Source organism: Hypanus sabinus, chromosome 24, assembly GCF_030144855.1.
Source record: "Hypanus sabinus isolate sHypSab1 chromosome 24, sHypSab1.hap1, whole genome shotgun sequence".
NCBI lineage: Eukaryota > Metazoa > Chordata > Chondrichthyes > Myliobatiformes > Dasyatidae > Hypanus > Hypanus sabinus.
The window spans coordinates 29,553,013-29,580,432 of NC_082729.1; the positions used below are offsets into that span (position 1 = coordinate 29,553,013).

Consider the following 27,420-nt stretch of genomic DNA (forward strand, 5'->3'; position numbering starts at 1 on the left):
TACTGAGTTCTTCCAGCGTTGTGTACGTATTCCTCTACACAGATGCTCAGCGTTTTTCAGAAATAAACTTCATTATTTTTTCAGTAAACCACGGTTCCAAATTTTGCTGATCTTTCATTTGTAACCACATCCTTCTGGGCTGATGCCCTCCTCCTCTGAAGCTCGATAGCTCCGTCTTGTGGTGGTCCCTCTTTGGTTTCGACCATTCACCTGTACGCACTGCAGGGTGGTGTACTCCAGCAACCGTTTGAAATCAGTGAAAATGACCCAAAACCTTGAAAAGAAAAGGGAAACAGGAGTTTATGATATTGTGCCTTGGCACAAAGGAATGAGAAATATTTGGGACAAAGTGTAATTGTAATCAATTTTAATCGGGAAAGTGAAAGATGAACGGTAGAGGTGGATTTAAAAGGACTGTTGCGTAACGGAAACATTGGCAGGGACCAGCTGGGCTGAGTTCCCTCCCTATTGTACACTTTGCGTTGTAGATTCATCAAGCACCTGGGACAGAGTTTAAAATAGAACTGATGTATTTCTCACGAAGTATTAAACCCCAGTTCCATTGAAGGTGAACATCTCTCCGCCAGTGCTCAGTAATCACATTTGAGTTCGGGTTCACTTTTAAGAAGCTGGTCTGGCGTGATGACGCGGTGCGTAAAGCAGTTGAACCGCGTTTTGTGTCAGTGTTTGGAGTTCAAGAAATGAATTGTTACAGGTTCTTCATAAACATAAAGCGCCTCTGCAATTTTTATTTGCGAAAATCACTTGCTCCAAACTCAAGATGCAGTAGCCATGGCACCCGCATGGTCCCCAGCTATGCCTGCGTTTGTGCTGGCTCCGTGGAGCAGTCAATGCTCTCAGCTTTGACTGGAAACGCTCCCCAACTCTTTCCGCATTGGTGTTGCTTCGTGCGCCATGCTCAACCCATCAATTTCATCAACTTTGCCTCCAACTTCCATCCTGCCCTTAATTTCACTTGGTCCATTTCTGACCCCTCTCCCTGTTCTCGCTCTCATCGTGGACAAACTGTCCGCCGAAATCTTTTAAAAACCTAGCAATTCCCACAGTTATCTGGACTCTTCCCAACCCGTTTCATGTTCTACTGCATTCGCTGTAATCCACTGCATCTGTTCCCACGATAAGGCTTTCTTTACCGGGACATCCAAATATCTTCCTTCCCTTCCCCTTCACCATTGAGGCCGTCCTCACCGACATCCCCGCCGACCTTATCCCGCCGCCTTGACAGGGCTGGAGTCCCACTTGTCCTCACCTTCCGCATCATTCTGGGCAACTTCCGTCATTTTCAACGGGACGCTACCCCCACGCATATCTTTACCTCCCTCCAGCCCAAATCTCCGCTTTCTGCGGGGATATCCCCCTCCGTGATTTCCTCGTCCATTCAGCCTACCAAATCCCTGCAAGTGGCCGAAGTCCTACCTGCCCATTCACCACCTCCCTCACGTCCATTCAGGCCTCCAAACAGAGGCAACGCTTTGCCTGCGAAACTGTTAGGGTCGTCTGGCCTCCTCAACGTTGGTGAGACCCGAAGTCAATCGGGGGACCTCTTTGCTGGCGTCTTTGCTCCATTCGCAAAAAAAGCGGAACTTCCCGGAGGCCAACCATTTTGGAATTCCCATTCCGGTTGTGTGACATGTCGGCCCACGGACTCCTCTTCTGCCTGAATAAGGAGCGTTATCTCTTGGTCTGCATCACGCTGCATGTTAGGACCCAAGCGCAGAATCACACACAGACTCAGAAGGATTAAACAAGCTGGAACTTTATTAACAAAAGAGTCGAAACAAAACAATAGAAACGACAAGTTATTGGATATTTGGCAGCAACCCTGCCGGAACTTCGCCAGGCCAGGATCAGGACGACCGAGAGCCTGAAGATATTAGCTCTTCCCCATTCGATACACTCCGGGCGTGAAGAATTAAGTGCACAACTGCACACTCTTGACAAGCTTTCATGTGAACATTCTGGTGAGGGACAAAAGTCCAAGGATAGGTAACTGGACACCTGCGAGGTCTCGAGGAGAATTAGTTGGAAATGTCCAAGGCCAATTGCAACTGAAGACCATAAGTCATAGGAGCAGAACCAGGCCATTCGGCCCATCAAGTCCGCTCCATCATTCCATCATGGCTGATTCCGGATCCCACTCAACCCCATACGCCTGTCTTCTCGACATATCCTTTGATGTTCTGACTGATCATGAAACGACCAACTTTTGCCTTAAATATACCCATGGACTTGGCCTCCACCGCAGCCTGTGGCAGAGCATTCCACAGATTCACTACTCCCTGGCTAAAAAAACCTCCTCTTTATTTCTGTTCTAAAAGGTCGCCCCTCAATTTTGAACCTCTAGTTCTGGATACCCCCACCATAGGAAACATCCTCTCCACATCTACCCTATCTAGTCCTTTCAGCATTCGGTAGGTTTCAATGAGAATCCCCCACTTTCTTCTAATTTACAGTGAGGACAGGCCCAAAAGCTCCCAAACGCTCTTCACGTGTTAACCCCTTCATTCCCAGGATCATCCTCGTGAACCTCCTTTGGGCTCTCTCCAATGACAACACATCCTTTCTGAAATATGGGGCCCAAAGATGTTAACAATATGAAAATGTGGCCTGACTGGTGTCTTGAAGGCCTCAGCATTAACTCCTTGCTTTTAAAGTCTACTCTCCTTAAAATAAGCGCCAACATTGCATTTACCTTCTTTACCACAGAGTCAAACTGTAAAGTAACGTTCTTGCAGTCCCCAGTCCCTCTGATGTTTGAACCTTCTCCCCATCTAGATCGTCGTCCACACTATTGTTCCTTTTAGCAAAATGCATTACCATCCATTTCCCAACACTGTATTCCATCTGCGACTTTTTTGGCCATTCTTCCAATTTGCCCAAGTCCTGCTGCAATCGCATTGCTTCCCCAGCACTACCAACCCCTCCGCCTACCTTCGTATCATCTGCAGACTTTGCCACAAAGCCATCAATTCCATTATCCAAATCGCTGACAAACAATGTGAGAAGTAGCGGTACCAATACTGACCCCTGAGGAAGACCACTAGTCGCCGGCATCCAATCAGAAAAGGCCTCCTTTATTCCCACTCGCTGTCTCCTGCCTGTCAGCCATTCCTCTATCCATGACGTATCTTTTCCATAATGCCATAGGCTTTTATCTTGTTAAGCATCTTCATGTTCCGCACCTTATCAAACGCCTTCAGAAGATCCAAGTAAATGACACCTACTGCCCTGCTTGTTACTTCCTTGAAGAATTCTAACAGATTTGTCAGGCAAGATTTCCCCTTACAGAAACCATGCTGACTTTGACTTCTTTTATCATTAGTCTCCAAGTACCCCGAAGTCTGATCCTTAATAATGGACTCTAACACTTGCCCAACCTCTGACATTAGGCTAGCTGGCCGATGCTTTCCTTTCTTTTGTCTTCCTCCCTTCTTGAAGAGCGAAGTGACATTTGCCATTTTCTAGTGCCCCGGGACCACGCCAGAATCAAGTGATTCTTGAAAGATCATGGCCAATGCATCCATTCTCTCTTCAGCAATCTGTTGAGACTCTGGATGTGGCCCATCTGGTCCAGGTGACTTATCCACCTTTGAGTTTGCCTGGCATGTTTTCCTTTGTGATAGCAATGGCACTCACAGACCTCTGACACTGCTAATGTGAAGACTGATGCAAAGTGCTCATTAAGTTCATCTGCCATTTCTTTGTCCCCCCATTACTACCTCACCAGCATCATTTCCCAGTAGTCCAATATCAACTCTCACTTCCCTTTTATCCTTCAAATAACTGAACAAAAATTCTGCTTTATATTATTGGCTAGTTTGCCCCATATTTATTTTTTTTTCCTGTCTGAGATTCATAATGCCTGATTTAACATTTAAAAACAGGTGAGAATAAAGGATGATATTTCGGTGCATACAGGTGAAATGACAGCTGTACTATTCGCTTTGCCGTGGGTGACTGATAAGAGTTGTAATATTCTCTTATTGAAGCACAGAAATCACTAAAAGACTTACATTCAGCGGCTAGAGCACTTGTTAGTGTGAGGCTTACTGCATCCCCCACTGCTGGAGTTTAGGGGAGACAAACGAATGCCCTCCAATAGGGGGCAGTGTTCGAGGTTTCCTTCATCATGTCAGCAGCTTCCTCTCAGTGCTCACTACTGCCAGTTTTGCAAGTCCCCGGCGGAGACGCGGGAATACTGTCGCACTCAGATGTAGAAGGATTCTTCATTTCTTGTTTTGGTAACAATCTTGGTTTTAGTACTCAGTGAGCTGAACCCCTGAACCCAGAGGGCCAGCCTATCCTGTACCCTTCGACCCGTCTGACTTGGGTGACCCTACCAAGAGTCAAAGGACAAAGCCCTGACTCCAGCCAACTTGGCTCTCTGGGTCATTGAGGCATGCAAGTCTCCAAACCAGAACAAGGTTGTGGTCCTTTCAGAGGATGCGTGAGATGATACAAACCTTATTTAGACGGGAAATGTTGGGGTTCCACCTGTGTTTTATGTGGATTCCAGGGAATGAAGTAGTGAAGGAGAAAACCAGACTAGCGAATAGGACAATCATATAAATTACAGGAAAGAAGAAATGAAAAACATTATTCACGTGAAATCAGTAAAAGTGAAGAAAACAATGGGATGAAGAGACAACAGGAGGACATCTTTATAATATCCAGAAAGAAGTGGGATGGTAAAGGAATGCAGGAAAGAAGAGGAGGGAGGAGGTGATAATATTGAGATTGAGCTTTGGGCACAGGGTTAAATTGTACATTTGTTTTAAATGAAAAAAAAAACACAATTATGGGAGCTAAAGTTTTGAGTAAACTTGCAAAAGTTTACAAACCATAAAAACCTTTGAGGTTGTTTAACAGAAGTAGCTGGAGGCAAGTTTCACACTGCATGTTTTTTTTTCAGGGTCCATTGGAAGATTTCCTTGGGAGATGACAAATCCTCAAGAAGAAACCATGGGGATGTGGAGCTCACTCACTCTTCTCTTCTTTCACTAACAGGTGATTCTTTAACAGACCCTGAAGAACCTGCCTTACATGTTCCTCATAGGAGTTCAGAAGACCAAAATATCTTTGGGGTACACAAACATGAACTTGTTAAGCATTTCCCTCAGAACGTAATTAATAAATGTCTGAATGACAGCTGGAGAGGTGATCACTAAGTATTCATAATAACCTGACGAAGGGTCTCAGCCCGAAACGTCGACAGTGCTTCTCTCTATAGATGCTGCCTGGCCTGCTGTGTTCCACCAGCACTTTGTGTGTGTTGCTTGAATTTCCAGCATTTGCAGATTTCATCGTGTTTGCGTTCATAATAACCTGTTGGATGTCTTCCCACTTGCTTCCTTCATGAATACGAGATAAACTCAAAGCGTTCCTCAGGTACAGTTTTGTGAAAATAGTTGCCTCACGCAACAATTCAAATGCTGTTAACTAGAGACAAGGAGTTGCGATTGTTAACCGTTATTTTGTTTAAGCCCCTGTAATCTAGGTAAAGTCTCAGGTCCCGTGTTTTTGGTTTCAAAAATTAACCCTGCTCTTGCTGGAGAAATGGAGGGTCCCAAAAACCCCCCCAAAAAGTGAATTCCTCTTGAATATATTGCTCCATGGACAGTCTTTCAAGTCCTGATGGGGAAAAGAGTCTCCCTTGTAGTGGACATGTCCCTGGCAATATCTCTATGGCACATCATGGACCCAATGGGTTGGTAGTATGCTTGTCATCTGTTTACTAAAAACCCCAGGAGGTTGGAAAACTTGGGAGGTGGTGGGAAGGGGAAGGGAGGGGATTTCTGAGATCATTATAGCTCACAAACTTGGGAATATCAGTGTCGAATCTTCCCTGATTTACTTCTAATTACTTGATCGTACTGCGGACAGCCGTTATTCACGGTTCATTGACTCTTGGCTTGCATCACCAGGTCGGCCATTTTATATTGGAATACTGGTGGGGGGGAGGGGGGGTACTTTTCTGAGATGATCATGGGTCGCACACTTGGGTATGTCGGAAGTCGACTAGGAAACACGGGTGACAGACTCCCGGGAACTCGGGAAGGTTCTGGGAGTCATCTTATTACAGCTGGAAGCCCAGCCCTGGATACCGCCATAAGACCAGTCTATCACAGGGCTATGCGGCGACAACCACGGATACCCTAGGGGGGGGGGGGTTCCAGGGGAATAGATGAGGTGAAATCAGAGCACTTCAGAATTCTCCCCTATCCCGAAACACAGGGGCTCAGAAACCTGATCCGACTTCCGTGGCTCAGGTGGCCAGAGCTGGCTGAAAATCGAATCCTGCTGCATCGCAGTCACTTCGCATCTTCAGACCCACGCGCAGGATCACAGGAAGGCTTGGAAGGGTTAAACAAAACTTCCTATTTTATTAACAAAGGATACAAAACAAAACAGTAGAACTTACGAGGATGGATACTTGGACGGCACTTCACCAGGCAAGGGTCAGGGCGACCGAGACCTAAAGGTCAAAACAAATGGTGAAAGCTCAGCTAATAACACCCCAGACTCTTGACAAACTCACAAATAAACATTCTGACAAGAGACAGAAGTCCAAAGAAACTTAGTTGTACACCTCCAAAGCCCCGAGGAGAATTAATCTTAAATATATCCGTTCTTCACTAAATATATTTAAGAAACAGTTATGTAGGTTTTTACGTAGTAAGGGAGTTAAGGGTTGTGGGGAAAAGGCAGGTAGATGGAGCTGAGTTTAGGGACAGATCAGCCATGTTCTTACTGAATGGCAGGGCAAGCTCGATGGCCTAATCCTGCTCCTATTTCTTATGTAAGTATCCAAGGACAATTGCAACTTACATGTAAATTAGACAAAACCAAACTATAACACTGAAAATCATGAATTGTATCAATACATAAAAAAACCCCCAAAAGGCTTAGAGCCCTCAGAATATTTTACTGATGAGCCAAGGTTGTCATGTTCCATCTTGGTTGCCTCCAACCTGATGGCATCAACATCGATTTCTCTAACTTCTGGTTTACCCTCTCCCTTCCCTCTTCTTCAATGCCCCACTCTTCCCCTCACCTATCACCTGGTGACCCTCCTCCTTCCCTTTCTCCCATAATCCACCCTCCTCTCTTACCACATTCCTTCTCTTCCAGCCCTTTGCCTTTTCCACCCGTCACCTCCCAGCTTCTTACATTATCCCTCCCTCCCCCCCATCCTTGTCTTCACCTGTGTCCTCCTTCCCCTCCAGCCATCATCTTCATCATCCGTTCCACTTCTGATGAAGTGACACAGCCACTGTTTATTAATTACCAAAGGTGCCAACTGCCCTGCTGAGTTCCTCCAACATTTTGTTTGCATTGCTCTGGATTTCCTGCATCTGCAGAATCTCCTATAGTGACATATATGTACTTGGATAATATAATAAATTTAGACCATGAGATATAGGAAAACAACTGAGTCAACTTCGCCTTTTCATCATGGCTGATCCACTTCATTCTCAGCCCCAATTTCATTTCTCCTCATACCCGTTCAAACTCCAGCTTATGTGGGGATAAATGCCAGGTGGGAGATCAGTGAGGAGGATCGAATAGACAGGGAAATGGCGCAGAGTGAGATCCCTGCAGAAAGCGGAGAGTGGGGTGGAGAGGGAAGGTGCGTTTTGTGGTAGGATCCCTTTGAAGAGGGCAGAATGGTGTGTTGGATTCAGCTAATCGTGAAATGGAACAATGGAAACTATTGCTGTTACAGCAGCAGGAAGATGGAACGAAGTCGATGTTTGGGGAATGGAGGAGATGCATCTGAGGGCAGCATCAATGGCAGAGAATAGGAAACTCCATTCTTTGAAGACATTTTAGATGTTCTGGAAAGCCTCCTCCTGAGAACAGGTCAGGTGGAGACAGGTACTGAGAAATGGGAATGGCATTTTTACAAGTGACAGGGTGGGCAGAGGTATGGGAAAGACAGCTGAGAGATTCCGTAGGCTTATAAAAGATATCACTACTAGGCAGTCCGCCTCCCAAATGGAAACAGAGAGATTTAGAAAGGGGAGAGAGGAGTCAGAGATGGACCAAGTGAATATAAGGGCAGGGTGGAACATGGATGCAAAGTTGACAAAATTGATGAGCTCAGCACGAGTGCATGAAGCAGCACCAAACCAGACATCAGTGTTGCACAGAGAGAGCTGGGAGGCGTTACCAGTGAAGGCCTGAAAGAAGGACTGATCCATGTAGCCAACAAGAAGGCAGGCGTAGCTGGGAACCCTTTTCATCTTCAGCCCTTTCCCACGCGTGACCTTAGAGCTTCTCACACCCTCATCCACCTTCCCAATCACCTGGCTTCACCCATCACTGGACTGGCCAGCTTGTCTCCTTCCCAATCCCCCCACCATCCGAATGTGGCTTCTCCGTTCTGTTCCAGTCCGGGTGAAGAGTCAAAATGTCAACTGAATTTTCCCTCTCCATTGATGTTGGCTGATCTGCTAGATTCCTCCAACATTTTGTAGTGTGTGTTGTTCCTGGAATTCCAGCATCTGCAGAATTTCTTGTGTTTATGTATAGTTTTGTTCACCCTGTTGTAATAAAATAGAAAGATTACAGAAGAGGCTTGCCAGGATTTTGGCTGGATTTATGGTATTGGCAACACTTTAAAACCAGCCAAGCACATGGAGAGGAGAGCTTTAGAGGATTACGGATCAAATGCAGACAATTGGAACTAGCCCACTGGGCAACACAATAGCGTGGATAGTAGGCCAAAAGTCTTGTTTCCACAAGACCATAAGTTATAACTGAAACATAACTTCCCACTATAATCAGTGTTGAGACTGATAAAGGCTGGCATGCCAAATGCCTTCTTCCCTTCTCTACACATAGTGTCACTTACAGCAAAATCTGCACTTGGATTCCTAGGTTCCACAACTCCCCAGGGCCCCAACATTCACTGTACAACCCCCAACCTCCCATTAACCGGGACCTGCCAAGTATGGGTGGGGAAACGGTACCTGCAGGTAAATCTACATTTGGGAGGCAGTAGGTGTTTAAGGGCGAAGTAGCGAGAGTTCAGGGTCACTGTTTCTCTGTAAGGGGAAGGACAAGGGATGTCAGAGACATTGACTGAAAGACTAGGGAAAGTGTCAGAAACACTGAAGAATGGGGAGCATAGTAAGGGTGGATGTGGGCGAGTTGGGAAAGTATTAAAGTAATTAGAAGGGTAAAGTGGTGTCCCAATATACAGTGGTAGCATTGAAGATTAGTGAAAACCTCAAGAAATATTATATTAATAGTTGCCCAGGGTCTGATGAGATGACTCCCAGAGTGCCATGGGAAACAACAGAGGAGAGTGTTGGAGCCCTGATGAAGATGATAAATATTGACTGGCTACAACTGAGGTGCCAGGTGACTAGAAGACATCAAACGTGTGATCTGAGTTCTCCAGCTCCTTAACTTGGCCTGTTAGAAGCTGCAGGTGAATACCTCAGGGCCACCGGATGTCTCCCAGCCTTCAGTCACCTCGCAAGAGGAGCATTCCGCCATCTCATCTGGCATCCTCACTGTGGCCTCTCCTCACTGAAGCCTCAATTCCCTGTCCAATACCAGCCCACTCACTTAATTGCTGCTCCGCTTACACCCGAGTTCTTGTTTTTGGACCTTGCCAGATGCTTAATTATGCGCAATCCAAATGTCTCCTGGGGGGCTGTGGTGTGCAAAGTGCCAGCTACCCCACTCGCTGCTTTTAAACTCTCTCCCTCCACACAATCCAATATCTCCTTGGAAAATACGACACCCTAAAAGTGCTGACTGCCCCTGCTCATTTCATTTAAACTCTCTCCCCATCTACTCAATCCAACGCCTCGTCAGCCACAATGGCGTGCCAATGATACGTTGGCGTTACAATGGAAATGATCTCTTCACTCCTTTAGTAACATGAAGGCAATTGACAGAGTCTATCTCCAAATTGTTGCTTTCAAATGGCACCCCTACACTGAACACATGTCCAGATTATCACTCCTATGACTGGTGTGGTACCAGACTAGCTATAATCTCCAATGCCACGTTCAAAGATCAATGGTATTCAAGTGCTGGTGAGTTGACATTCACAGCAGCAGTGACGAGTGGCAGTGTTTGGGATTATCATACACAATTCTTGTGCCGTTTCTATCCTGCAAAAAGTTTACAAAAGGCATCAATGGGTGAAGGACAACATTTCAGATGAGACAGCTTTAGTGTCTGCTAGTTAACGGGGTGACCCGTTGGAGCACCCTTTGAGAGAAAGGTAGTGCAGTCTGATGGGCTGTGCTTTGGAAATTAAAGAAGAAAAACTCAGTTTATTAAAGAAGAGATGCATAGCACCTCCTTGTTTAACGAAGGACACTTTTGATGTCAACATTTCTGGTTGACCTGCTACCCTTAAAGAATACTGCATGCCCTCTCCTCTTGTGTCTCTTCTCTCATCTTTTTTTGTCCTGACTGTTTGATCCTGGAGTCATGCGGCCCTGGCCTCATCCAATTCTTGTTCTCTCCCTCTCTTGCCGTTTTCTGACGACGTTTGGCACCATCTCTTCACCATAATGCCCCCCTTCTCTTTCCACGTGGCATAATTAGGCTGTCCATATTTTTTTTAATCGTAATGCTGGATGGAAGATACGAAGCAGAAACAGCAAAGCTGTTTGCATGCTTCGTGGTCTCGTGTCGCGGGTTTCCATGAAAGCTGGAGCTGGCTCAGGTTGTGGAAAGCGGGGCCTGTTGATCGACAAGCGAGCAATTTTATACTAATATATAACCCTGAACTTTGCATGTACTCTGTAAGCTGGCGCATTTTAGGTCAACTTAGTCAAAAAAAAAAGTGCTGCTGTAATGCAATGTTTGGGCTAATTGGAGGTCACAGACAAACAGAGCATGAGAGTTTTAATAGTATATAGACCATGATCGCTGTCGTCACACTGTTACAGTGAGGCTCAACCCAAGCTAAGAGAGTAAATCCTCATCTTCTATCTGTTCACGGTTCAGGCATCTGGACCCAGCTTCAAATTGCCCGCCTGTCTACCTGTCAGTATCATTATTGGACAATACTGCCTGTCGTCAATCTATGATGTGACTCACTGTGTCTTTGTCCATTGCTATAGCTTAAAAACTCTGACCACGTCTCACAGTTGTCCGAGGAGCACGAGGTATTTTACAGGGCTGCTCCTGAAGACTTTCTGGTCACTGTGACCCTGAGCTGATTGAGGGTGGTGAACTCGGCAATGGCACTGAAGGTCAGTGGGAGATGTTTTTGACTTTCTCATTGGAGACGGTTAAAATTTGTGGAGTCAATGCTACGGGTCACTTGTTACCCAAGACAGAGGAGTTCATTATCATTGCACACCCAGACTGAGTAAAATAAAAAGTGTTCTCATTTAGCAGAGGACCCAAAAATCAGATGATGTTCAACGAAAGTGGTTTGCTAAAGAACCAAAATTGACGCAAGGATTTTGTTTATCCGGCGCAGCTCTAATTGGCATCTTAATTCACTGGAAATTGGATCCATTTAACGCCTCGATCTCAACCATTCCCGTTAGTGACCGAGGTATGGACATCAGTTAGTCCTGGACATTGGACTTGCGTCTCAATGTCCACCCAATGGGTAGAAAATCACATTACTTACTTATCTTAAAGATACATTATAAATTCTTAATTTGTGATAAAGGCAGAACTATTTTTTTTCCTGAGTCCCAAATCCTTAGATTTAGACATTAAGATCTCAGCTGTGCCTTGGATGTTCATCTCACCCATTTCTGGAGCCTGCCCACTGAACACATACTCACCTTTTGGCACAACTCTGGACCCTCAGCACCTGCACGCTTGATCCACTGTGACAGTAGATTCTGAAGCTCAGAGATCTTGGGGTAAGAACAGTGCCATTGACAGTGTGCACAAGCCTCTCTGTCAAATAGTCATAGTCCCCTCAGCTCAAATAGTCCATGCCAAGACCATCTGAGGGACCACAGCCCTCAATATCCCTACTATCCATGTACCTACCCAAACATCCCTTAACGTTGAAATCAAGCTCACATACACCACTTGTCTTGGTAGCTCGTTCCACATTCACACCACTCTGAGTAAAGAAGTTTCATCTCATGTTCCCCTTAAACTTCTCACCAGCCAATTTAACACAGCAAGCTCCCAGGAGTAATGGGCATTGTGCGTGTCAGCAGTCAAAGTCAATTTATTTTTTCTGTCCGAAGGTGGCTACTCCGTCATTCATATGCATGGCCCCCAGATTCCCTGCACATCATGTACTCTTATGGTTTAAAGGTTCACTTTATTGTCAAAGTATGCATGTACAATACCACTCTGACATTTGTCTTCTCCAGATAGCCACAAAAAATACAAAGACCAGACATCAACTCAGTTCAAAACCAGAAAATCCCCCACACCCCTTCCCTACAGAAAAAGATAGCAGCAACAACAACCCTCTCTCACAGAGAAGTAGAGAAACTCTCACAGAGTTAAGAGCACCAAATTTCTTGGTGTTCACCTGGCGGAGAATCTCACCTGGTCCCTCAACACCAGCTCCATAGCAAAGAAATCCCAGCAGCGTCTCTACCTTCTGCGAAGGCTGAGGAAGGTCCATCTCCCACCCCCCATCCTCATCACATTCTACAGGGGTTGTATTGAGAGCATCCTGAGCAGCTGCATCACTGCCTGGTTCGGAAATTGTACCATCTCGGATCGCAAGACCCTGCAGCGGATAGTGAGGTCAGCTGAGAAGATCATCGGGGTCTCTCTTCCAACCATCACAGATATTTACACTACACGCTGCATCCACAAAGCAAACAGAATTATGAAGGACCCCACACACCCCTCATATAAACTCTCCTGCCGTCTGGGAAAAGGCACTGACTCTCACGACCAGACTGTGTAACAGTTTCTTCCCCCCCAAGCTATCAGACTCCTCAATACCCGAAGCCTGGACTGACACCTTACTGCCCTATTGTCCTGTTTATTATTTATTGTAATGCCTGCACTGTTTTTGTGCACTTTATGCAGACCTGGGTGGGTCTGTAGTCTAGTGTAGTTGTTTTATCTTTCCTCTGTGTTGTTTTTTATGTAGTTCAGTCTAGTTTTTGTACTGTCATGTAACACCATGGTCCTGAAAAACATTGTCTCATTTTTACTGTGTACTGTACCAGCAGTTATAGTCGAAATGACAATAAAAGTGACTTGACTTGAAACCAGTGACGATAGCAACAAATCCCCAACCCCTCCCCACAGAAAAAGCAGTGACTAGAACAATCCCTGGTTTGCAAAAACAGCAACAGAAGCATCAAAACCCTCAGCCTCCCTCCCTCTCACACACAAAGACCACCCATCCACCAATGAGCCACAAGAAAGAAAATGCCAAAAACTCAAAGAAAACCAATTTTAATGACAGTCCAATCACTCAAATCTCAGAACCAATCACTGTCAAGAGCCCTGAACTCTGCCCTGTGCTGACCCGTCTCTGCTCTATCGAACACCCAACTCATGGTTCCATTATGACTTCAGAGTGCGAATGTGAAGAGGGTAAGGGGTACGTGTAGAGGGGGTGAGCGAGAGGTAAGTGTAGCAAAATATGTAGACAGGACCAGGGAGAGGTACGTCATTGGGGGAGTAATGAGAGGTAGCTAAAATAAGGTGCCAGCCAGACGTGGAGACCACAAGGAAAAGGGAACCTGCGGCCACAAGACAATATGCTTGGATATTTTGAGGATACCTATTTCAAGTGTTTTGAAGTGCGTCAGTATTAATTCTAGGTATTACGCTTTAACCTTTGCTGATTCTGAGTATTTCACATGCTTAGCTATGCCAATCAATTGATGAATTCGAATCGGTGACCATATTTGCGAATGTAGTACCCCGTTTTTGGGTATAAGTATGACTTTCGTAAACCGACAAATTGGGAGTTGGCTACCTTACGCCTGAAGTGCGTGGGGCTGCGAACTCCTCTCTGAATAAAAACCGTTTCAGAGGTAATTTTGTGTCTCTGGTGTTATTCCTCAACTGAGCAGGTAACAGTTACAGGTTGACAATTTGGCAAGCCAGCCAGGAGCCAAACGGTTGGTAGTTCGGGGATCCGGTGTAAGAGATCGGCGGGCAGGTACGAGCGGGTTGAGACGGAAGGGCCCTCTGAGAGATTTTTCTCGGTCTCTCTCTCTCTCTCTGACTCCTCGTTCCGACCCCTTCGGCTCCGGCTGACCATCCTACAGCCTCCATGGACCAAACGGAGAACCTCAGTTGGGAGACACGGATAACAGGTGAGAACTACATAATAGTTTGGGGTTCGAGTCCCCTGGTTAAAATAGTTTGGGGTTCGAGTCCCCTGGTTAAATAGTTTGGGGTTCGAGTCCCCTGGTTAAAATAGTTTGGGGTTTGAGTCCCCTGGTTAAATAGTTTGGGGTTCGAGTCCCCTGGTTAAAATAGTTTGGGGTTCGAGTCCCCTGGTTAAAATAGTTTGGGGTTCGAGTCCCCTGGTTAAAATAGTTTGGGGTTCGAGTCCCCTGGTATAGGAAGCGGGGTTAGAGTCCCTGCGTGGGGTTTGGGGTTGGAAGCTCCAGAGCAATACATATTTAATTTGATTAAGGTCTGGTCCCAACATCAAACGGAAACCGCATCCTGCCTTAGACTGGTGGTTAAGAGCAGAAATCTGCCACGCGAAGTTCAGGACACTGAAGTGGATGCGAGAGTAAGTTACCAAAATGGGCCAGACTCTGGATAAATCAGGAACAAATACACCGTTATGGAAAATGTGTAAAGAATTCCCTGAAAATGAGACAGATTTACGGAGACTGAGCGTGCGGATGAATAAGAAGTTGGGGAATGAATTTTGGCCATTAGGGGGAACCTGGGATCTTGAGAACTGTAAATGAGCAGAGGGACAGGTGTGGCGACAGAATATCTCACAGAAATGGAAAGATCTAATTACGCGTGGTATACCGTGACCAGCAGACTTAATGAGCGCTCCCACCAGACCTCCTGGGAGGTGAATGCAAGAAATAGAAAGATACCCATCAATGATAGTAATGGAAAACCCAGGGGCTGGCCGGTACTGAAGGCCTTATGTGAAATCTATGATGAGCAGCGTAGGATTGATGATCATAATGTACAATTTGGTGACAAAAGGCCAGCACCGGATATGACTGGGCTGCAGACCCTAATTGACCCTAATGAGGACACTGAGGAGGAGGAGGAGGAGCAGCAGGTCCCCGCCTGGGGGGGCTGCGAATCCTGCCCCGCCTGTACCTTCGGAGCCTTCCGCCCTTGACCCATGATTGCCCCCCACCATGCCTTTTCGGGATTGTCAGCTCCGGTGCGGGAGTTCCAGATGACCGAAGAACTCCTCACTCGCTATAACCAGTATGGGTCCCTTATTAGATTGCGGTGACCCCCAATTTGGGCATCAACCTGGCAGGAAGGGACATTCTCTGTCGTTTCCATCTCACCGTCACCTGCACCACTGATGGTCTCACCCTGACCGAACCTCCTACCCATTGGGCGTTCTGGCTTCACATTCCCCCGCAATGGTGGGCGTTGGACCTCGCCCACCTCCCCTCCTGCTCACCAGTCACCCTCGAGTCCCCATACACTCCCCATGTGACCCTTGCGTACGACCCTTCGGGACGCTCAGAAGTCTTGGCAGCCTTATTCGCCCCACACCTGGGAACTGAATTCCCGATTTCAGTCTTTGCCATTGTGACTGTGGAGGCAGGCATAGCCTTAGCCGCCTATATCCCCGACTTTCTGTGGCAGCAGTCCTCTGAGTAAGCCCTCATATAACCCTCCGCGTAAATGAGGGTCATGCAGCTAAGGAATTAGGCCCTGCCATCTTTAGGGTGCTGCAGCAGGCCGACCCTTCCCTAACGGGAAACCCGCAGGAAGTGAAAAGTGGTGGCATTCTTTTCTTCAATAAGCGATGTGACACCTCAGGAACCCTACCGCACCATCAGCCTCCGACTGACCCCTGCTGTGAACCCCCCCCCCCCAGATATGGGCAACCTCCAAGACCGACGTAGGCCTTACCCCGGTAGCCCCCGTCCAGATACAGGTAAAGCCCAACTCACGATTGCCCCGGATCCCGCGGTTCCCTCTCAAAGCGGAAGCCGTTCAGGGTGTCCACCCACTTATTACCCCCTTCTTGGTCCCCTGTATTTCACCCTGTAATACCCTGATTTTAGCGGTGCCAAAGCCCGGATGCCCTGAGTGGCGCCTTGTGCAAGATTTAAGGGCAATTGATGACATAATCCCTCCCCAAGCTCACAACCATTCTGGGCCAGATACCAGCCGCTGCACGCTGGTTCACCATTACAGATTTACAACACGCCTTCTTCTCCATACCCTCACCTGAGGATTCACGCTACTTATTCGCCTTTACCTTCCAGGATCGCCAATACACCTGGCCCCGACTTCCCCAGGGCTTTAGGGACTCCCCCACTATTTTCCCACAGACCCTTTATGGCCAACTGAAGGACCTCACCTTCCCTAAAAACTCAGCGCTCAGCCAGTACGTTGATGACCTGCTTTTGGCTAGCGACACTCAGCACGCCTGTGAGGAGGACACAAATTATCTCCCACTCATCCGATGACTCTCCCGTTAGTAAAGGCAATGCCAGAGCAGACCTGGCAGCCAAGCAAGCCTCCTCCTCTAAAGCAATAACTGTGGATTCGACCCCATGCCTTCTGCCTGTCAGGCAGCCGGTTGATAGCCCAGGCATATCCAACATCGCGCGATTAGAGGGGGGCGCCCCTGCAGCAGAAATTGATGTTGGAAAAAAACATGGTTGTATTGTTAATAACGCAACGGGCCTCTGGCAGACCCCAGTAGGTCAGATTTGTATTCCTGATATTCTCCTGCCTGTCCTGGTCGACCACCTCCACTCTGACACTCACCTTGGACAGGAGGGAATGCGTATGTTGTTGTTAAAAGCATGGTGGTCTCTCAGTTTGAATGAGGCAGCGGAGAGACCGGCAAAGGGTTGCTTAATTTGCCAAAAAGTAAACCCGGGTAAATCTATTAGATGTGATAAAGGGTGCACCCCAACCCCAGCAGGACCATTTGACACATTACAAATGGACTTTATCGAGTTACCTAAGGTAAATTGTTATAAGTACTGTTTGGTTATAATCGACGTCTTTAGTAAATGGATTGAAGCCTTCCCCACAACGAACAAGGCTTCCACGGTAGTGCGAATACTGCTGAAAGAAGTTATTCCTCGTTTCAGTATCCCACAAAGACTCTCATCTGATAACGGTCCGCACTTCATTGGGAAAGTAAACAAAGAACTCTGCGAAATACTAAAGATTGAACAACAATTCCACTGTGCCTGTCACCCCCGAGCCGCAGGAATCCTGGAACGTGCAAACGGCACCCTGAAGTACAAACTAACTAAACTGACCCTTGAAACAGGACTAAATTGGCTTAAAGTCCTTCCCCTGGCACTGTATCATATGCGCATTACTCCTCAAACCGGTACCGGGCTAACTGCTGCTGAAATAGTTTATGGGTGCCCAAACAGAACCCCATGGAGCAGTGACCACAACCCCCCGCCAATACAAGTAGATCTACAAATGATGGGCGAGGAACTGCAGTGTTACCTCAAGCATTTAACTCTGTCTCTTAAGTCCCTACACACTCGGGTGAAAGAAGCCTCAAGACCCGTTCCTGACAGAGAAGGCGAGTGGCAGGGAGCAGAACCAGGAGGTTGGGTGTTAATAAGGAACTGGGATCGACACAAGCTGGGAGCCCGGTGGAAAGGACCGTACCAGGTCCTCCTGCAGACCCCCTCTGCTGTCAAGGTGAAGGGACAAGAATGTTGGATTCATCTGAGCGACCCGCTAGAAACTACAGATAAATGAAGGGACTGATAAACGGACTTGATCGAACTGTTGTGTGTTTAAATTCCTTTTTCCTTGAGGTGTCACGTCTTTGAAATTGTGCTCTGGCAATGGGAGGTAGGATGCTCCTGGTTATCTATATTGTTTTAGGGACAGTGGGGTATAGGACAGAGGTTGAGGGACAAGTGGACGAGGAACCAAAAACCCTAAAAGGATCGAAGGGGGACATTTCAAGGCAGAAAAGGGATTGGGGCTTCCCCAAAGGCCCCACCCTTGAAAGACCCTCCTCGGAGTTTATAAGTGGCAACTATTTCCAAAACGTGCACAAACGACTGTATGGCACTACAACCATCGTTTGCTGTCCCCACCCCGCCAGTGTCTCCTCGCTCTTTACCGTTTTCCCGCACTGGGACCGTGTTGATCAGCCCTTCCAATGTGCCCCTGCCAGCAAAACATTGCCTGAGGCAAAGAGGGTGGAACTCACCTATGACTCTTCCACGGCCCCTGTTTAATCCCCCCGTCCAACAGGCGGATGAGAAAAGATCTCTGGTGGGAGGGGAATCCCAAGCCCCCGAAGGGTGACCGAGTATATGAGAACTGCTTCTTTGGAACAGGGTGGGGATGTTCAGACGTGTACGTCTCGAAAAACGTCGCCTGCCTCTCCAAGCCCTGTGGGAAAAGGGAGTGTCACCCCACCAAGCACCCCTTAGGGATCTCCTGCTCTTGCCATGAGACAGTCCCTGGCCAAGGGGGGTGCAACTTCTTCGAGGGGAGGGGAACCGCACCCACCTCCGAGTTAACGATCAGGTATTCCTACGACCTAAGTATCGCAGGGGCGCCAAACGAGTGTACGCCCCTGCAGGTGCAGCAGAATGGAGTGATACCGTACACCTAAAGGGTGAGGGTTGCGCTGAGACCATGTATACCCTCCTGGGGTATTTTTTCTTCTACAACAGCATTTCCACCAACTTCCTGAAGAACTCTTAGCCTTCCTCGATGGCCTATGGCACCCTCCTCCCTACAGCGGTCCCTTGCCCTAGAACTTGGGGTCCCTCACGCCACCCGCCTGGGAGGTACAAGAGAGAGGTCTCCCAGGAATTCTGTGCAGATTACTGAATCCTGACCACCCTAACTGCAGGTCAGGTGGCCGGATACGGGGCAGCTGGCCTTTTCCCTTTGGGGGCATCAGGAGCCGCTACGGAGGCCCACAATCGGAACTATCTGGCCTGTGGTCTCATGAGCCTCGGGAACGCCACCAGGGGGGCATTAAGATTCATCACTGACAGCCTTAACCAACTGCGGCTCTTCTCCATGCAAACCGCCACGCACTTGATTACCTCCTCGCCAGGGAGGGAGGGCTCTGTGCTATCGTAAAGGACAAATGCATAATGGGGCTAGACGATGCTACCGCCAACATAACACAGTACATGAACAAAATAGATGAACAGTTAGGATCCATCAAGGAAGGAACAGGTTGGGCAGGATGGGGGGGACAGGGGACTAAGTCCGTGGAAGGACTGGTTGATCAATGGGGCTATTTACGCGCTGATGGGTATTTTCGGGATTTTTGTCTCTATCGCCATTGTTAAATGTGTCCTAAACCGCATGATGGCCTCGTTAGGGGACCTGCTGCCGGCTAAGCCACTGATAGTAGTACGGGCAACCGGCGAGGCCACCAAACTCCTCGAACCTGCACCAGAGGATTTTCACGATCTTGACAAGTGATCATTTCATGATCACAGGAGGGAATGAGAATGTGAAGAGGGTAAGGGGTACGTGTAGAGGAGGTGGGCGAGGGGTAAGTGTAGCAAAATACGTAGACAGGACAAGAGAGAGATACGTCATTGGGGAAGTCAGGAGAGGTAGCTAAAATAAGGTGCCAGGCCAGACGTGGAGACCACAAGGAAAAGGGAACCTGCGACCACAAGACAATATGCTTGGATATTTTGAGGATACCTATTTCAAGTGTTTTGAAGTGCGTCAGTATTAATTCTAGGTATTACGCTTTAACCTTTGCTGATTCTGAGTATTTCGCATGCTTAGCTATGCCAATCAATTGATGAATTCCAATTGGTAACCTTATTTGCAAATGTAGTACCCTGCTTTTGGGTATAAGTATGACCTTCGTAAACCGACAAATTGGGAGTTGGCTACCTTATGCCCGAAGTGTGTGGGGCTGCGAACTCCTCTCTGAATAAAAACCGTTTCAGAGGTAATTTTGCGTCTCTGGTGTTATTCCTCAACTGAGCAGGTAACAGTTACAGGTTGACAAGAGGACCGTGATGTATTCTGGCAACCCATCTGTGTGAGACACAGATTTTTGGAAGAAGGGAGAATGACCCATAACTTTGAAATGAGCAGGGAATAAGGAGGTTCAGACATTCGTGGAACAAAAACATGTCAGAAATAACTGCAGTCAGCTCGTCGTCTTCTTCAGTCAGCAGGAAAACCAAGGGAAACATCTTCACCCACGGGGAGAGTGAGAGGAGAACAGCAGGGATAGACTGAAAAGGATTGTTGTTGAACAGACAAGCTGGCTACTACTGTACACTGGATGTGTTACAGATTCACTAAGTACCCCAGACAGAGTTTAAAATAGAACTGATTTATTTGTCACAGATCCAGAATAATAAACTGCAGACACATTAAAGTTGAACATCAGCAGATGTAAGAACCTGGTCTGTAATGTTCAACAGGAGATAGAAAATGGACATCAAAAGGGCAGTGAGGGGTTTCAGTACGCAGGCAGATTGAGAAAATCAGGGTTGGTGCTGGATCCCAAGAGGGGGAGTTTCTAGAGTGGCTATGAGATTGTTTTTAGGGGAGCTCACGGTAGAGCCCACTAGGGGATCCGCTATCCTGGATGGACTGTGGTGCATGAAAGTGGCACATGGTAAAATAGGCCATAGTCAGCATGGTTTCCTAGGGGAAAAACTTGCCCAACAAATTTAATCAAATTCGTTAAAGAATCATCAAGAAGGATAGGTAGGGAGAATCAGTGGATGCTGTGTACTTGGATTTTCAGAAGGACTTTGACAAGGTGCTTAACAAGTTAAGAGCCCATGGTATTACAGGAAAGATTGTAGCATGGGTACAGCATTGGCTGATTGGCAGGAGGCAGAGAGTGGGAAAAAATGGAGCCTTTACTGAATTGGTTGCCAATGACTAGTAGTGTTCCACAGGGCTCTGTGTTGGAATTAGCCCATTTTGCATCATATGTCAATGATTTGGATGCCGAAGTTTGTGGATGATATGAAGACAGGTGCAGGGACAGGTGGCTTGAGGAAGTACAGGCTACAGAAGGATTTCAACAGATTAGCAGAATGGACAAAGTGGCAGATGGAATACAATGTTGGGAAGTGTCTGATCAGGCACTTTGGTAAAAGAAATAAAAGCGTAGAGACTACGTTTTTGCAAATGGAGAGAAAATTCAAAATTCTGATTTGCAAAGTCTTCATCAGGATTCCCTAAAGGTTAATTTGCAAGTTGAGCCAGTGGTGAGGAAGGCAAATGTGATGTTACCATTTATTTCATGAGGACTAGAAAATAAAAGCAAGGATGTAATGTTGAGGCTTTATAAAGCACTGGTGATGCCTCACGATGTATTGTGAGCAGTTTAGAGCCTTTTATCTAAGAAAAGATGTGCTGACATTGCAGGGGGTTCAAAGAAGGTTTACAAAAATAACTCCAGGATTGAGAGGCTTCTCATGTGAGGAGCATTTGATGTCTGAGCTTCTAACCACTGGAATTCAGAAGAATGAGGGGAGATCACGCTGAAACCTGTCGAATGTTGAAAGGCAGCAGGTGGAGTTCGATGGTGAGGGAGTCTAAAACCAGTGGACACAGTCAGAGAACGGAGATCAGGAGGAATTTCTTCAGCCAGAGGTGATGAATCTTTGTGACCAAGTTCTTCGGGAATTCTTTGGAGACCAAATCACTGGAAGGCAGAGGTTGAAAGATTCTTGATTTGTCAGGGTATGAACTGATAAGGGGAGAAGGTAGGAGATCGGAGCTGAGAGGGAAAGTAACGGAGCAGACTCGATGTGCCAAATGGCCTAATTCTGCCCCATCTCCGATGGTCCTACCGACCCCGGTTCCAGCGATGCGCATGCACCTTGGCTCAACAGCCGAAAGCTCCCCGGGGCCCGAGGGCAGAACGTGAGACGGAGGGAACTCGGACCGGGTCCGGGCACCTGTGATGATAAACCTCCGACCAGGACCCTGTTCCTACCTGCCGCCGATTTTCCAGAGCCTTTTGTCCACTGAGCGCATGCGCGATTCCTCAGGCCGCACTGCGGCATCTGCGCCTGCGCATTTGATCGCGGCCTCACCCGGGGGCGCATTCTGAAGCGCGGAGAACTCTGGGATGTTAGGTGCCATTAAAAGTATCTGGAAGCGGCGGCTCAAAGCGCAGCAGCTAAGTTCAGGCATGCAATATACTCAGTACCAACAGTGTGTTAAATGACAATCTCCAACCCATTTACAAATCCAGAGGTAAAACCCAAGTTGCTGGAAATGCTTATGGAACAAAGCACCCAAAATGCAGGAGATACTCAGCAAGTCAGGCAGCATCTAAAGAGGAATAAACAGTCTAGACGTGGTGGAGTGTCTAGGCCTGAAACGGCGACTCTCTGCATAGATGCTGCCTCAACGTTTTGCAAAATTAAACTTTGCAGAAATCAGTGAAAATGACCTAAAACGTTGAAAAGTGCTGGAAAGAAGGAGTTTATGATATTCTGCTCTGGCACAGAGCCCCGAGGAATGAGAAATATTTGGGACAAAACCCAAGTGAACTCGACTTCAGGAGTCAACAGAAATTCATAGAGGAAATCCACAGTAAACCACATCACCCACAGTGTGGTGACCAATTGTAAGCTACCACAGGTAGAGTGCGAGGTGAATGGCAGGGATGGATTTTAAAAGACTGTTGTGGAACTGAACATAGGCAGGGACCAGCTGGGCTGAGTTCACTCCCTACTGTACATGGCATGTGTTGTAGATTCCCTAAGTACCTGGGACCTAGAACGGATTTATTTGTCACAGACCCAGAATATTAAACTCCAGACCCATTAAAGGTGAACGTCTCTCCTCCAATGCCCAGTGATCACGTTGAGTTCAGGTTCACTTTAAGAGGCTGGGCTGCCAGCTCGTATCTTTCTCCTCTACCCACTATCTGATTTTTCCTATCCTTAGATGCTGCCTGATCTGCTAAATTCCTCCAACATTTAGTGTGTGTGCGTTGCTTTGGATTTCCAACATCTGCAGAATCTCTTATGTTTATGAACACTGTGTACAGTTTCGTTCACCCTGTTATAGGAAAGATGTTAATAAACTAGAAAGATTGCAGAAGATAGTTACCAGGAACTTGGCTGGACTTACAGTATTGGCAACATTTAAAAGCTATTCAGATATATACATGGAGAGGAGAGCTTTAGAGAATTATGGACCAAATGCAGACAGTTGGAATTAGCCTGCTGGGGAACACCAGCAACGTGGATATCAGGCCAAAGGTCTTTCCGTAACAGCATAAGATATAACTGCAACATAACTTTCCAACTATATTCAGTCCCGAAACTGATGAAGGCCAGCGTGCCACATGCCTTCTTCCTATTCTCTCTACACATAGTGTCACTTGCTGCGAAATCTGCACTTGGATTCCTAGGTTCCACAACTCCCCAGGGCCCCACCATTCACTGTACAACCCCCAACCTCCCATTAACCGGGACCTGCCAAGTGTGGGTGGGGAAACGGTACCTGCAGGTAAATCTGCATTTGGGAGGCAGTAGGTGTTTAAGGGCGAAGTAGCGAGCATGCAGGTCACTGTTTCCCTGTAAGGGGGAAGGACAAGGGATGTCAGAGACATTGACTGAAAGACTAGGGAAAGTGTCGGAAACACTGAAGAATGGGGAGCAATGGTGGATGTGGGTGAGTTAGGAATGTATTAAAATAATTAAAAGGGTAAAGTGGTGTTCCAATATACAGTAGTACTGTAGTAGCACTGAAGGTTAATGAAAATATTATACTATAAGCGTTGTTTTGAGTATCTTAAGAAAAAGAGGGTAACCAGGGAGGATTGAAAACCTGGGTGTAAGGCCAGAGGATGTGGTGGTCTTGAAATGAACATTTCTCATCTGCATTCAGCAAGGAGATTGGAGATTTAGGCAGTAGAATGCTGAGCTTGTTATGATTTATAAGGAGGAAGTATTTGATGATGGGATAAAGGTACACTAATGACCAGGGTCTGATCAGATGTCTCCCAGGGTGCCATGGGAGACAATAGAGGAGAGTGCTGGAGCCCTGATGAAGATGATAAATATTGACTGGCTACAACTGAGCTGCCAGGTCTCCCAGTCTTCGCACATCTCATGAGAGGAGCATTCCACTATCTCACCTGGCATCTTCACTGCTCTAAATGTGCAATAACAAAGAAAGATGAAATATCAACAAAAAATCTACCTACGCCCGCGCCTCTCCTCGATGAAGCCTCATTTCCCTGCTCCGGAATTGGCCCACTCACATAATTGCTGCTCCACTTACACAGCTACTTTATTTGGACTTTGCTAAATGCCTAATTACATGCAATCCAGATGGAGTTCAGCTCAGATAAGTGTGAGGTGGTTCATTTTGGTAGGTCAAATGTGATGGCAGAATATAGTAGTAATCGTAAGACTCTTGGCAGTGTGGAGGATCAGAGGGATCTTGGGGTCCGAGTCCATAGCACATTCAAAGCTGCTGTGCCAGTTGACTCTGTGGTAACAGGGGAATCTATAGATGGGGGTCAGGCAGGTGTTTCTGTGGACGCAGGAAAGAAACTTGGATGGTTGTTTGCCTCCCAGGTGCCAGGGTCTGAGATGTTTCAGATCACGTCCAAGATATCCTGCAGTGGGAGGGAGAACAGCCAGAGGTCGTGGTACACATTGGTACCAATGGCATAGGTAGGAGAAGGGAAGAGGTCCTGAAAAAAGACTACAGGGGGTTAGGAAGGAAGTTGAGAAGCAGGACCGCAAAGGTAGTAATCTTGGCATTACTGCCTGTGCCACACGACAGTGAAAATAGGAATAGAATGAAGTGGCAGATAAATGCATGGCTGAGGGATTGGAGCAGGGGGGCAGGGATTCAGACCTCTTTTGGTGCGGGTGTGCCCTGTACAAAAACGACGGGTTGCACTTGAATCCCAGGGTGACCAATATCCTGGTGGGGAGGTTTGCTAAGGCTACTGGGGAGAGTTTATGCTAGAATTGTTGGGGGGTGGGAACTGAACAGAAGAGACTGGGGAACAGGAGGTTGGCTCACAAATAGAGAAAGCTTGTAGACAATGCGCGAGGAAAGATAAGCAGGTGACAGAGAAGGGACGCGCCCAGACGGAAGGTTTGAGATGTGTCTATTTTAACACAAGAAGTATTATGAACAAAGCAGATGAGCTTAGAGTGTGGATTGGTATTTGGAGATATGATGTGGTGGCCATTACAGAGACTTGGATGGCTCAGGGGCAGGAATGGTTACTTCAAATACCAGCTTTTAGATGTTTCAGAAAGGACAGGGAGGAAGGCAAAAGAGGTGGGGGCGTGGCACTGTTGATCAGAGATAGTGTCATGGCTGCAGGAAAGGTGGACGCCATGGAGGGATTGTCTACGGAGTCCTTGTGGGTGGAGGTTAGGAACAGGAAGGGGTCAATGACTTTACTGGGTGGATTTTATAGGCCACCCAATAGGAACAGGGATATCAAGGAGCAGATAGGGAAACAGATCCTGGAAAGGCGTAATAATAAGAGTTGTCGTGATGGGAGATTTTAATTCCTGAAATATCGATTGGCATTTCTCTAGAGCAAGGGGATTAGATGGGGTGGAGTTTGTTAGGTGTGTTCAGGAAGGTTTCTTGACACAATATGTGGATAAGCCTACAAGAGGACAGGCCGTACTTGATTTGATATTAGGAAATGAACTTGGTCAGGTGTCAGGTCTCTCAGTGGGAGAGCATTTTGGAGATAGTGATCACAATTCTATCATCTTTACAATAGCATTGGAGAGAGATAGGAACAGACAAGATAGAAAAGTGTTTAATTGGAGTAAGGGGAATTATGAGGCTATCAGGCAGGAACTTGGAAGTTTAAATTGGAAACAGATGTTCTCAGGGAAAAGTACTGAAGAAATGTGGCAAATGTTCAAGGGATATTTGTGTGGAGTTCTACATAGGTACATTCCAATGAGCCAGGGAAGTTGTGGTAGTGTACAGGAACCGTGGTGTATAAAGGCTGTAATAAATCTAGTCAAGAAGAAAAGAAAAGCTTACAAAACGTTCAGAGAGCTAGGTAATGTTAGAGATCTGGAAGATTACAAGGCTAATAGGAAGGAGCTTAAGAAGGAAATTAGGAGAGCCAGATGGGGTCAGGAGAAGGCCTTGGCAGGCAAGGTTAAGGACAACCCCAAGGCATTCTACAAATATCTGAAAAGCAAGAGGATAAGATGTGAAAGAATAGGACCTATCAAGTGTGACAGTGGGAAAGTGTGTATGGAACCAGAGGAAATTACAGAGGTACTTAATGAATACTTTCCTTCAGTATTCACTATGGAAAAGGATCTTGGTGATTGTAGTGATGATTTGCAACAGACTGAAAAGCTTGTGCATGTAGATATTAAGAAAGATGATGTGCTGGAGCTTTTGATAAAGTATCAAGTCACTGGGACCAGATGAGATGTACCCTAGGCTAGTGTGGGAGGCAAGGAGGAGATTGCTGAGCCTCTGGTGATGATCTTTTCATCATCAATGGGGACGGGAGAGGTTCCGGAGGATTGGAGGGTTGCAGATGTTGTTCCTTTATTCAAGAAAGGGAGAAGCGATAGCCCAGGGAATTATAGATCAGTAAGTCTTACTTTAGTGGTTGGTAAGTTGATGGAGAAGATCCTGAGAAGAAGGATTTATGAACATTTGGAGAGGTATAATATGATTAGGAATAGTCAGCATGGTTTTGTCTTACGAGCCTGATAGAATTTTTTGAGGATGTGGATGAAGGAAGAGCAATGGATGTTGTGTATATTGATTTCAGTAAGGCATTTGATAAGGTACCCCATATGGAAGGCTTATTGAGAAATTAAGAAGGCATGGGATCCAAAGGGGACATTGCTTTGTGGATCCAGAACTGGCTTGCCCACAGAAGGCAAAGAGTGGTTGTAGACGGGTCATATTCTGCATGGAGTTCGGTCACCAGTGGAGTGCCTCAGGGATCTATTCTGGGACCCTTACTCTTCATGACCTGGATGGGGAAGTGGAGAGATGGGTCAGTAAGTATTCTTATGACACAAAGGTTGGAGGTGTTGTGGATAGTGTGGAGGACTGTCAGAGGTTACAGAGGGACACTGATAAGATGCAAAAATGGGCTGAGAAGTGGCAGATAAGTGTGAGGTGGTTCAATTTGGTAGGTCAAATATGATAGCAGAATATAGTATTAATGGTAAGACTCTTGGCAGTGTGGAGTCCAAGTGCATAGGATGCTCAAATCAACTGCATAGGTTAACTCTGTGGTTAAGAAGGCGTACACTGTATTGGCCTTCATCAATTGTGGAATTGAATTTAGGAGCC

At 46.8% G+C, this 27,420-nt stretch overlaps 1 long non-coding RNA gene across 1 annotated transcript; it reads right to left on the bottom strand.

Annotated features, from left to right (window-relative positions):
- On the bottom strand, positions 1 to 22,093 carry LOC132380603 (uncharacterized). Its single transcript, XR_009507819.1, has 3 exons — positions 22,076 to 22,093; positions 6,443 to 6,496; positions 1 to 274 (listed from the first exon to the last, which is right to left on the bottom strand). It is a non-coding gene; the product is annotated as an uncharacterized LOC132380603 (long non-coding RNA).
- Between the last annotated feature and the right edge of the window lie 5,327 nt (positions 22,094 to 27,420).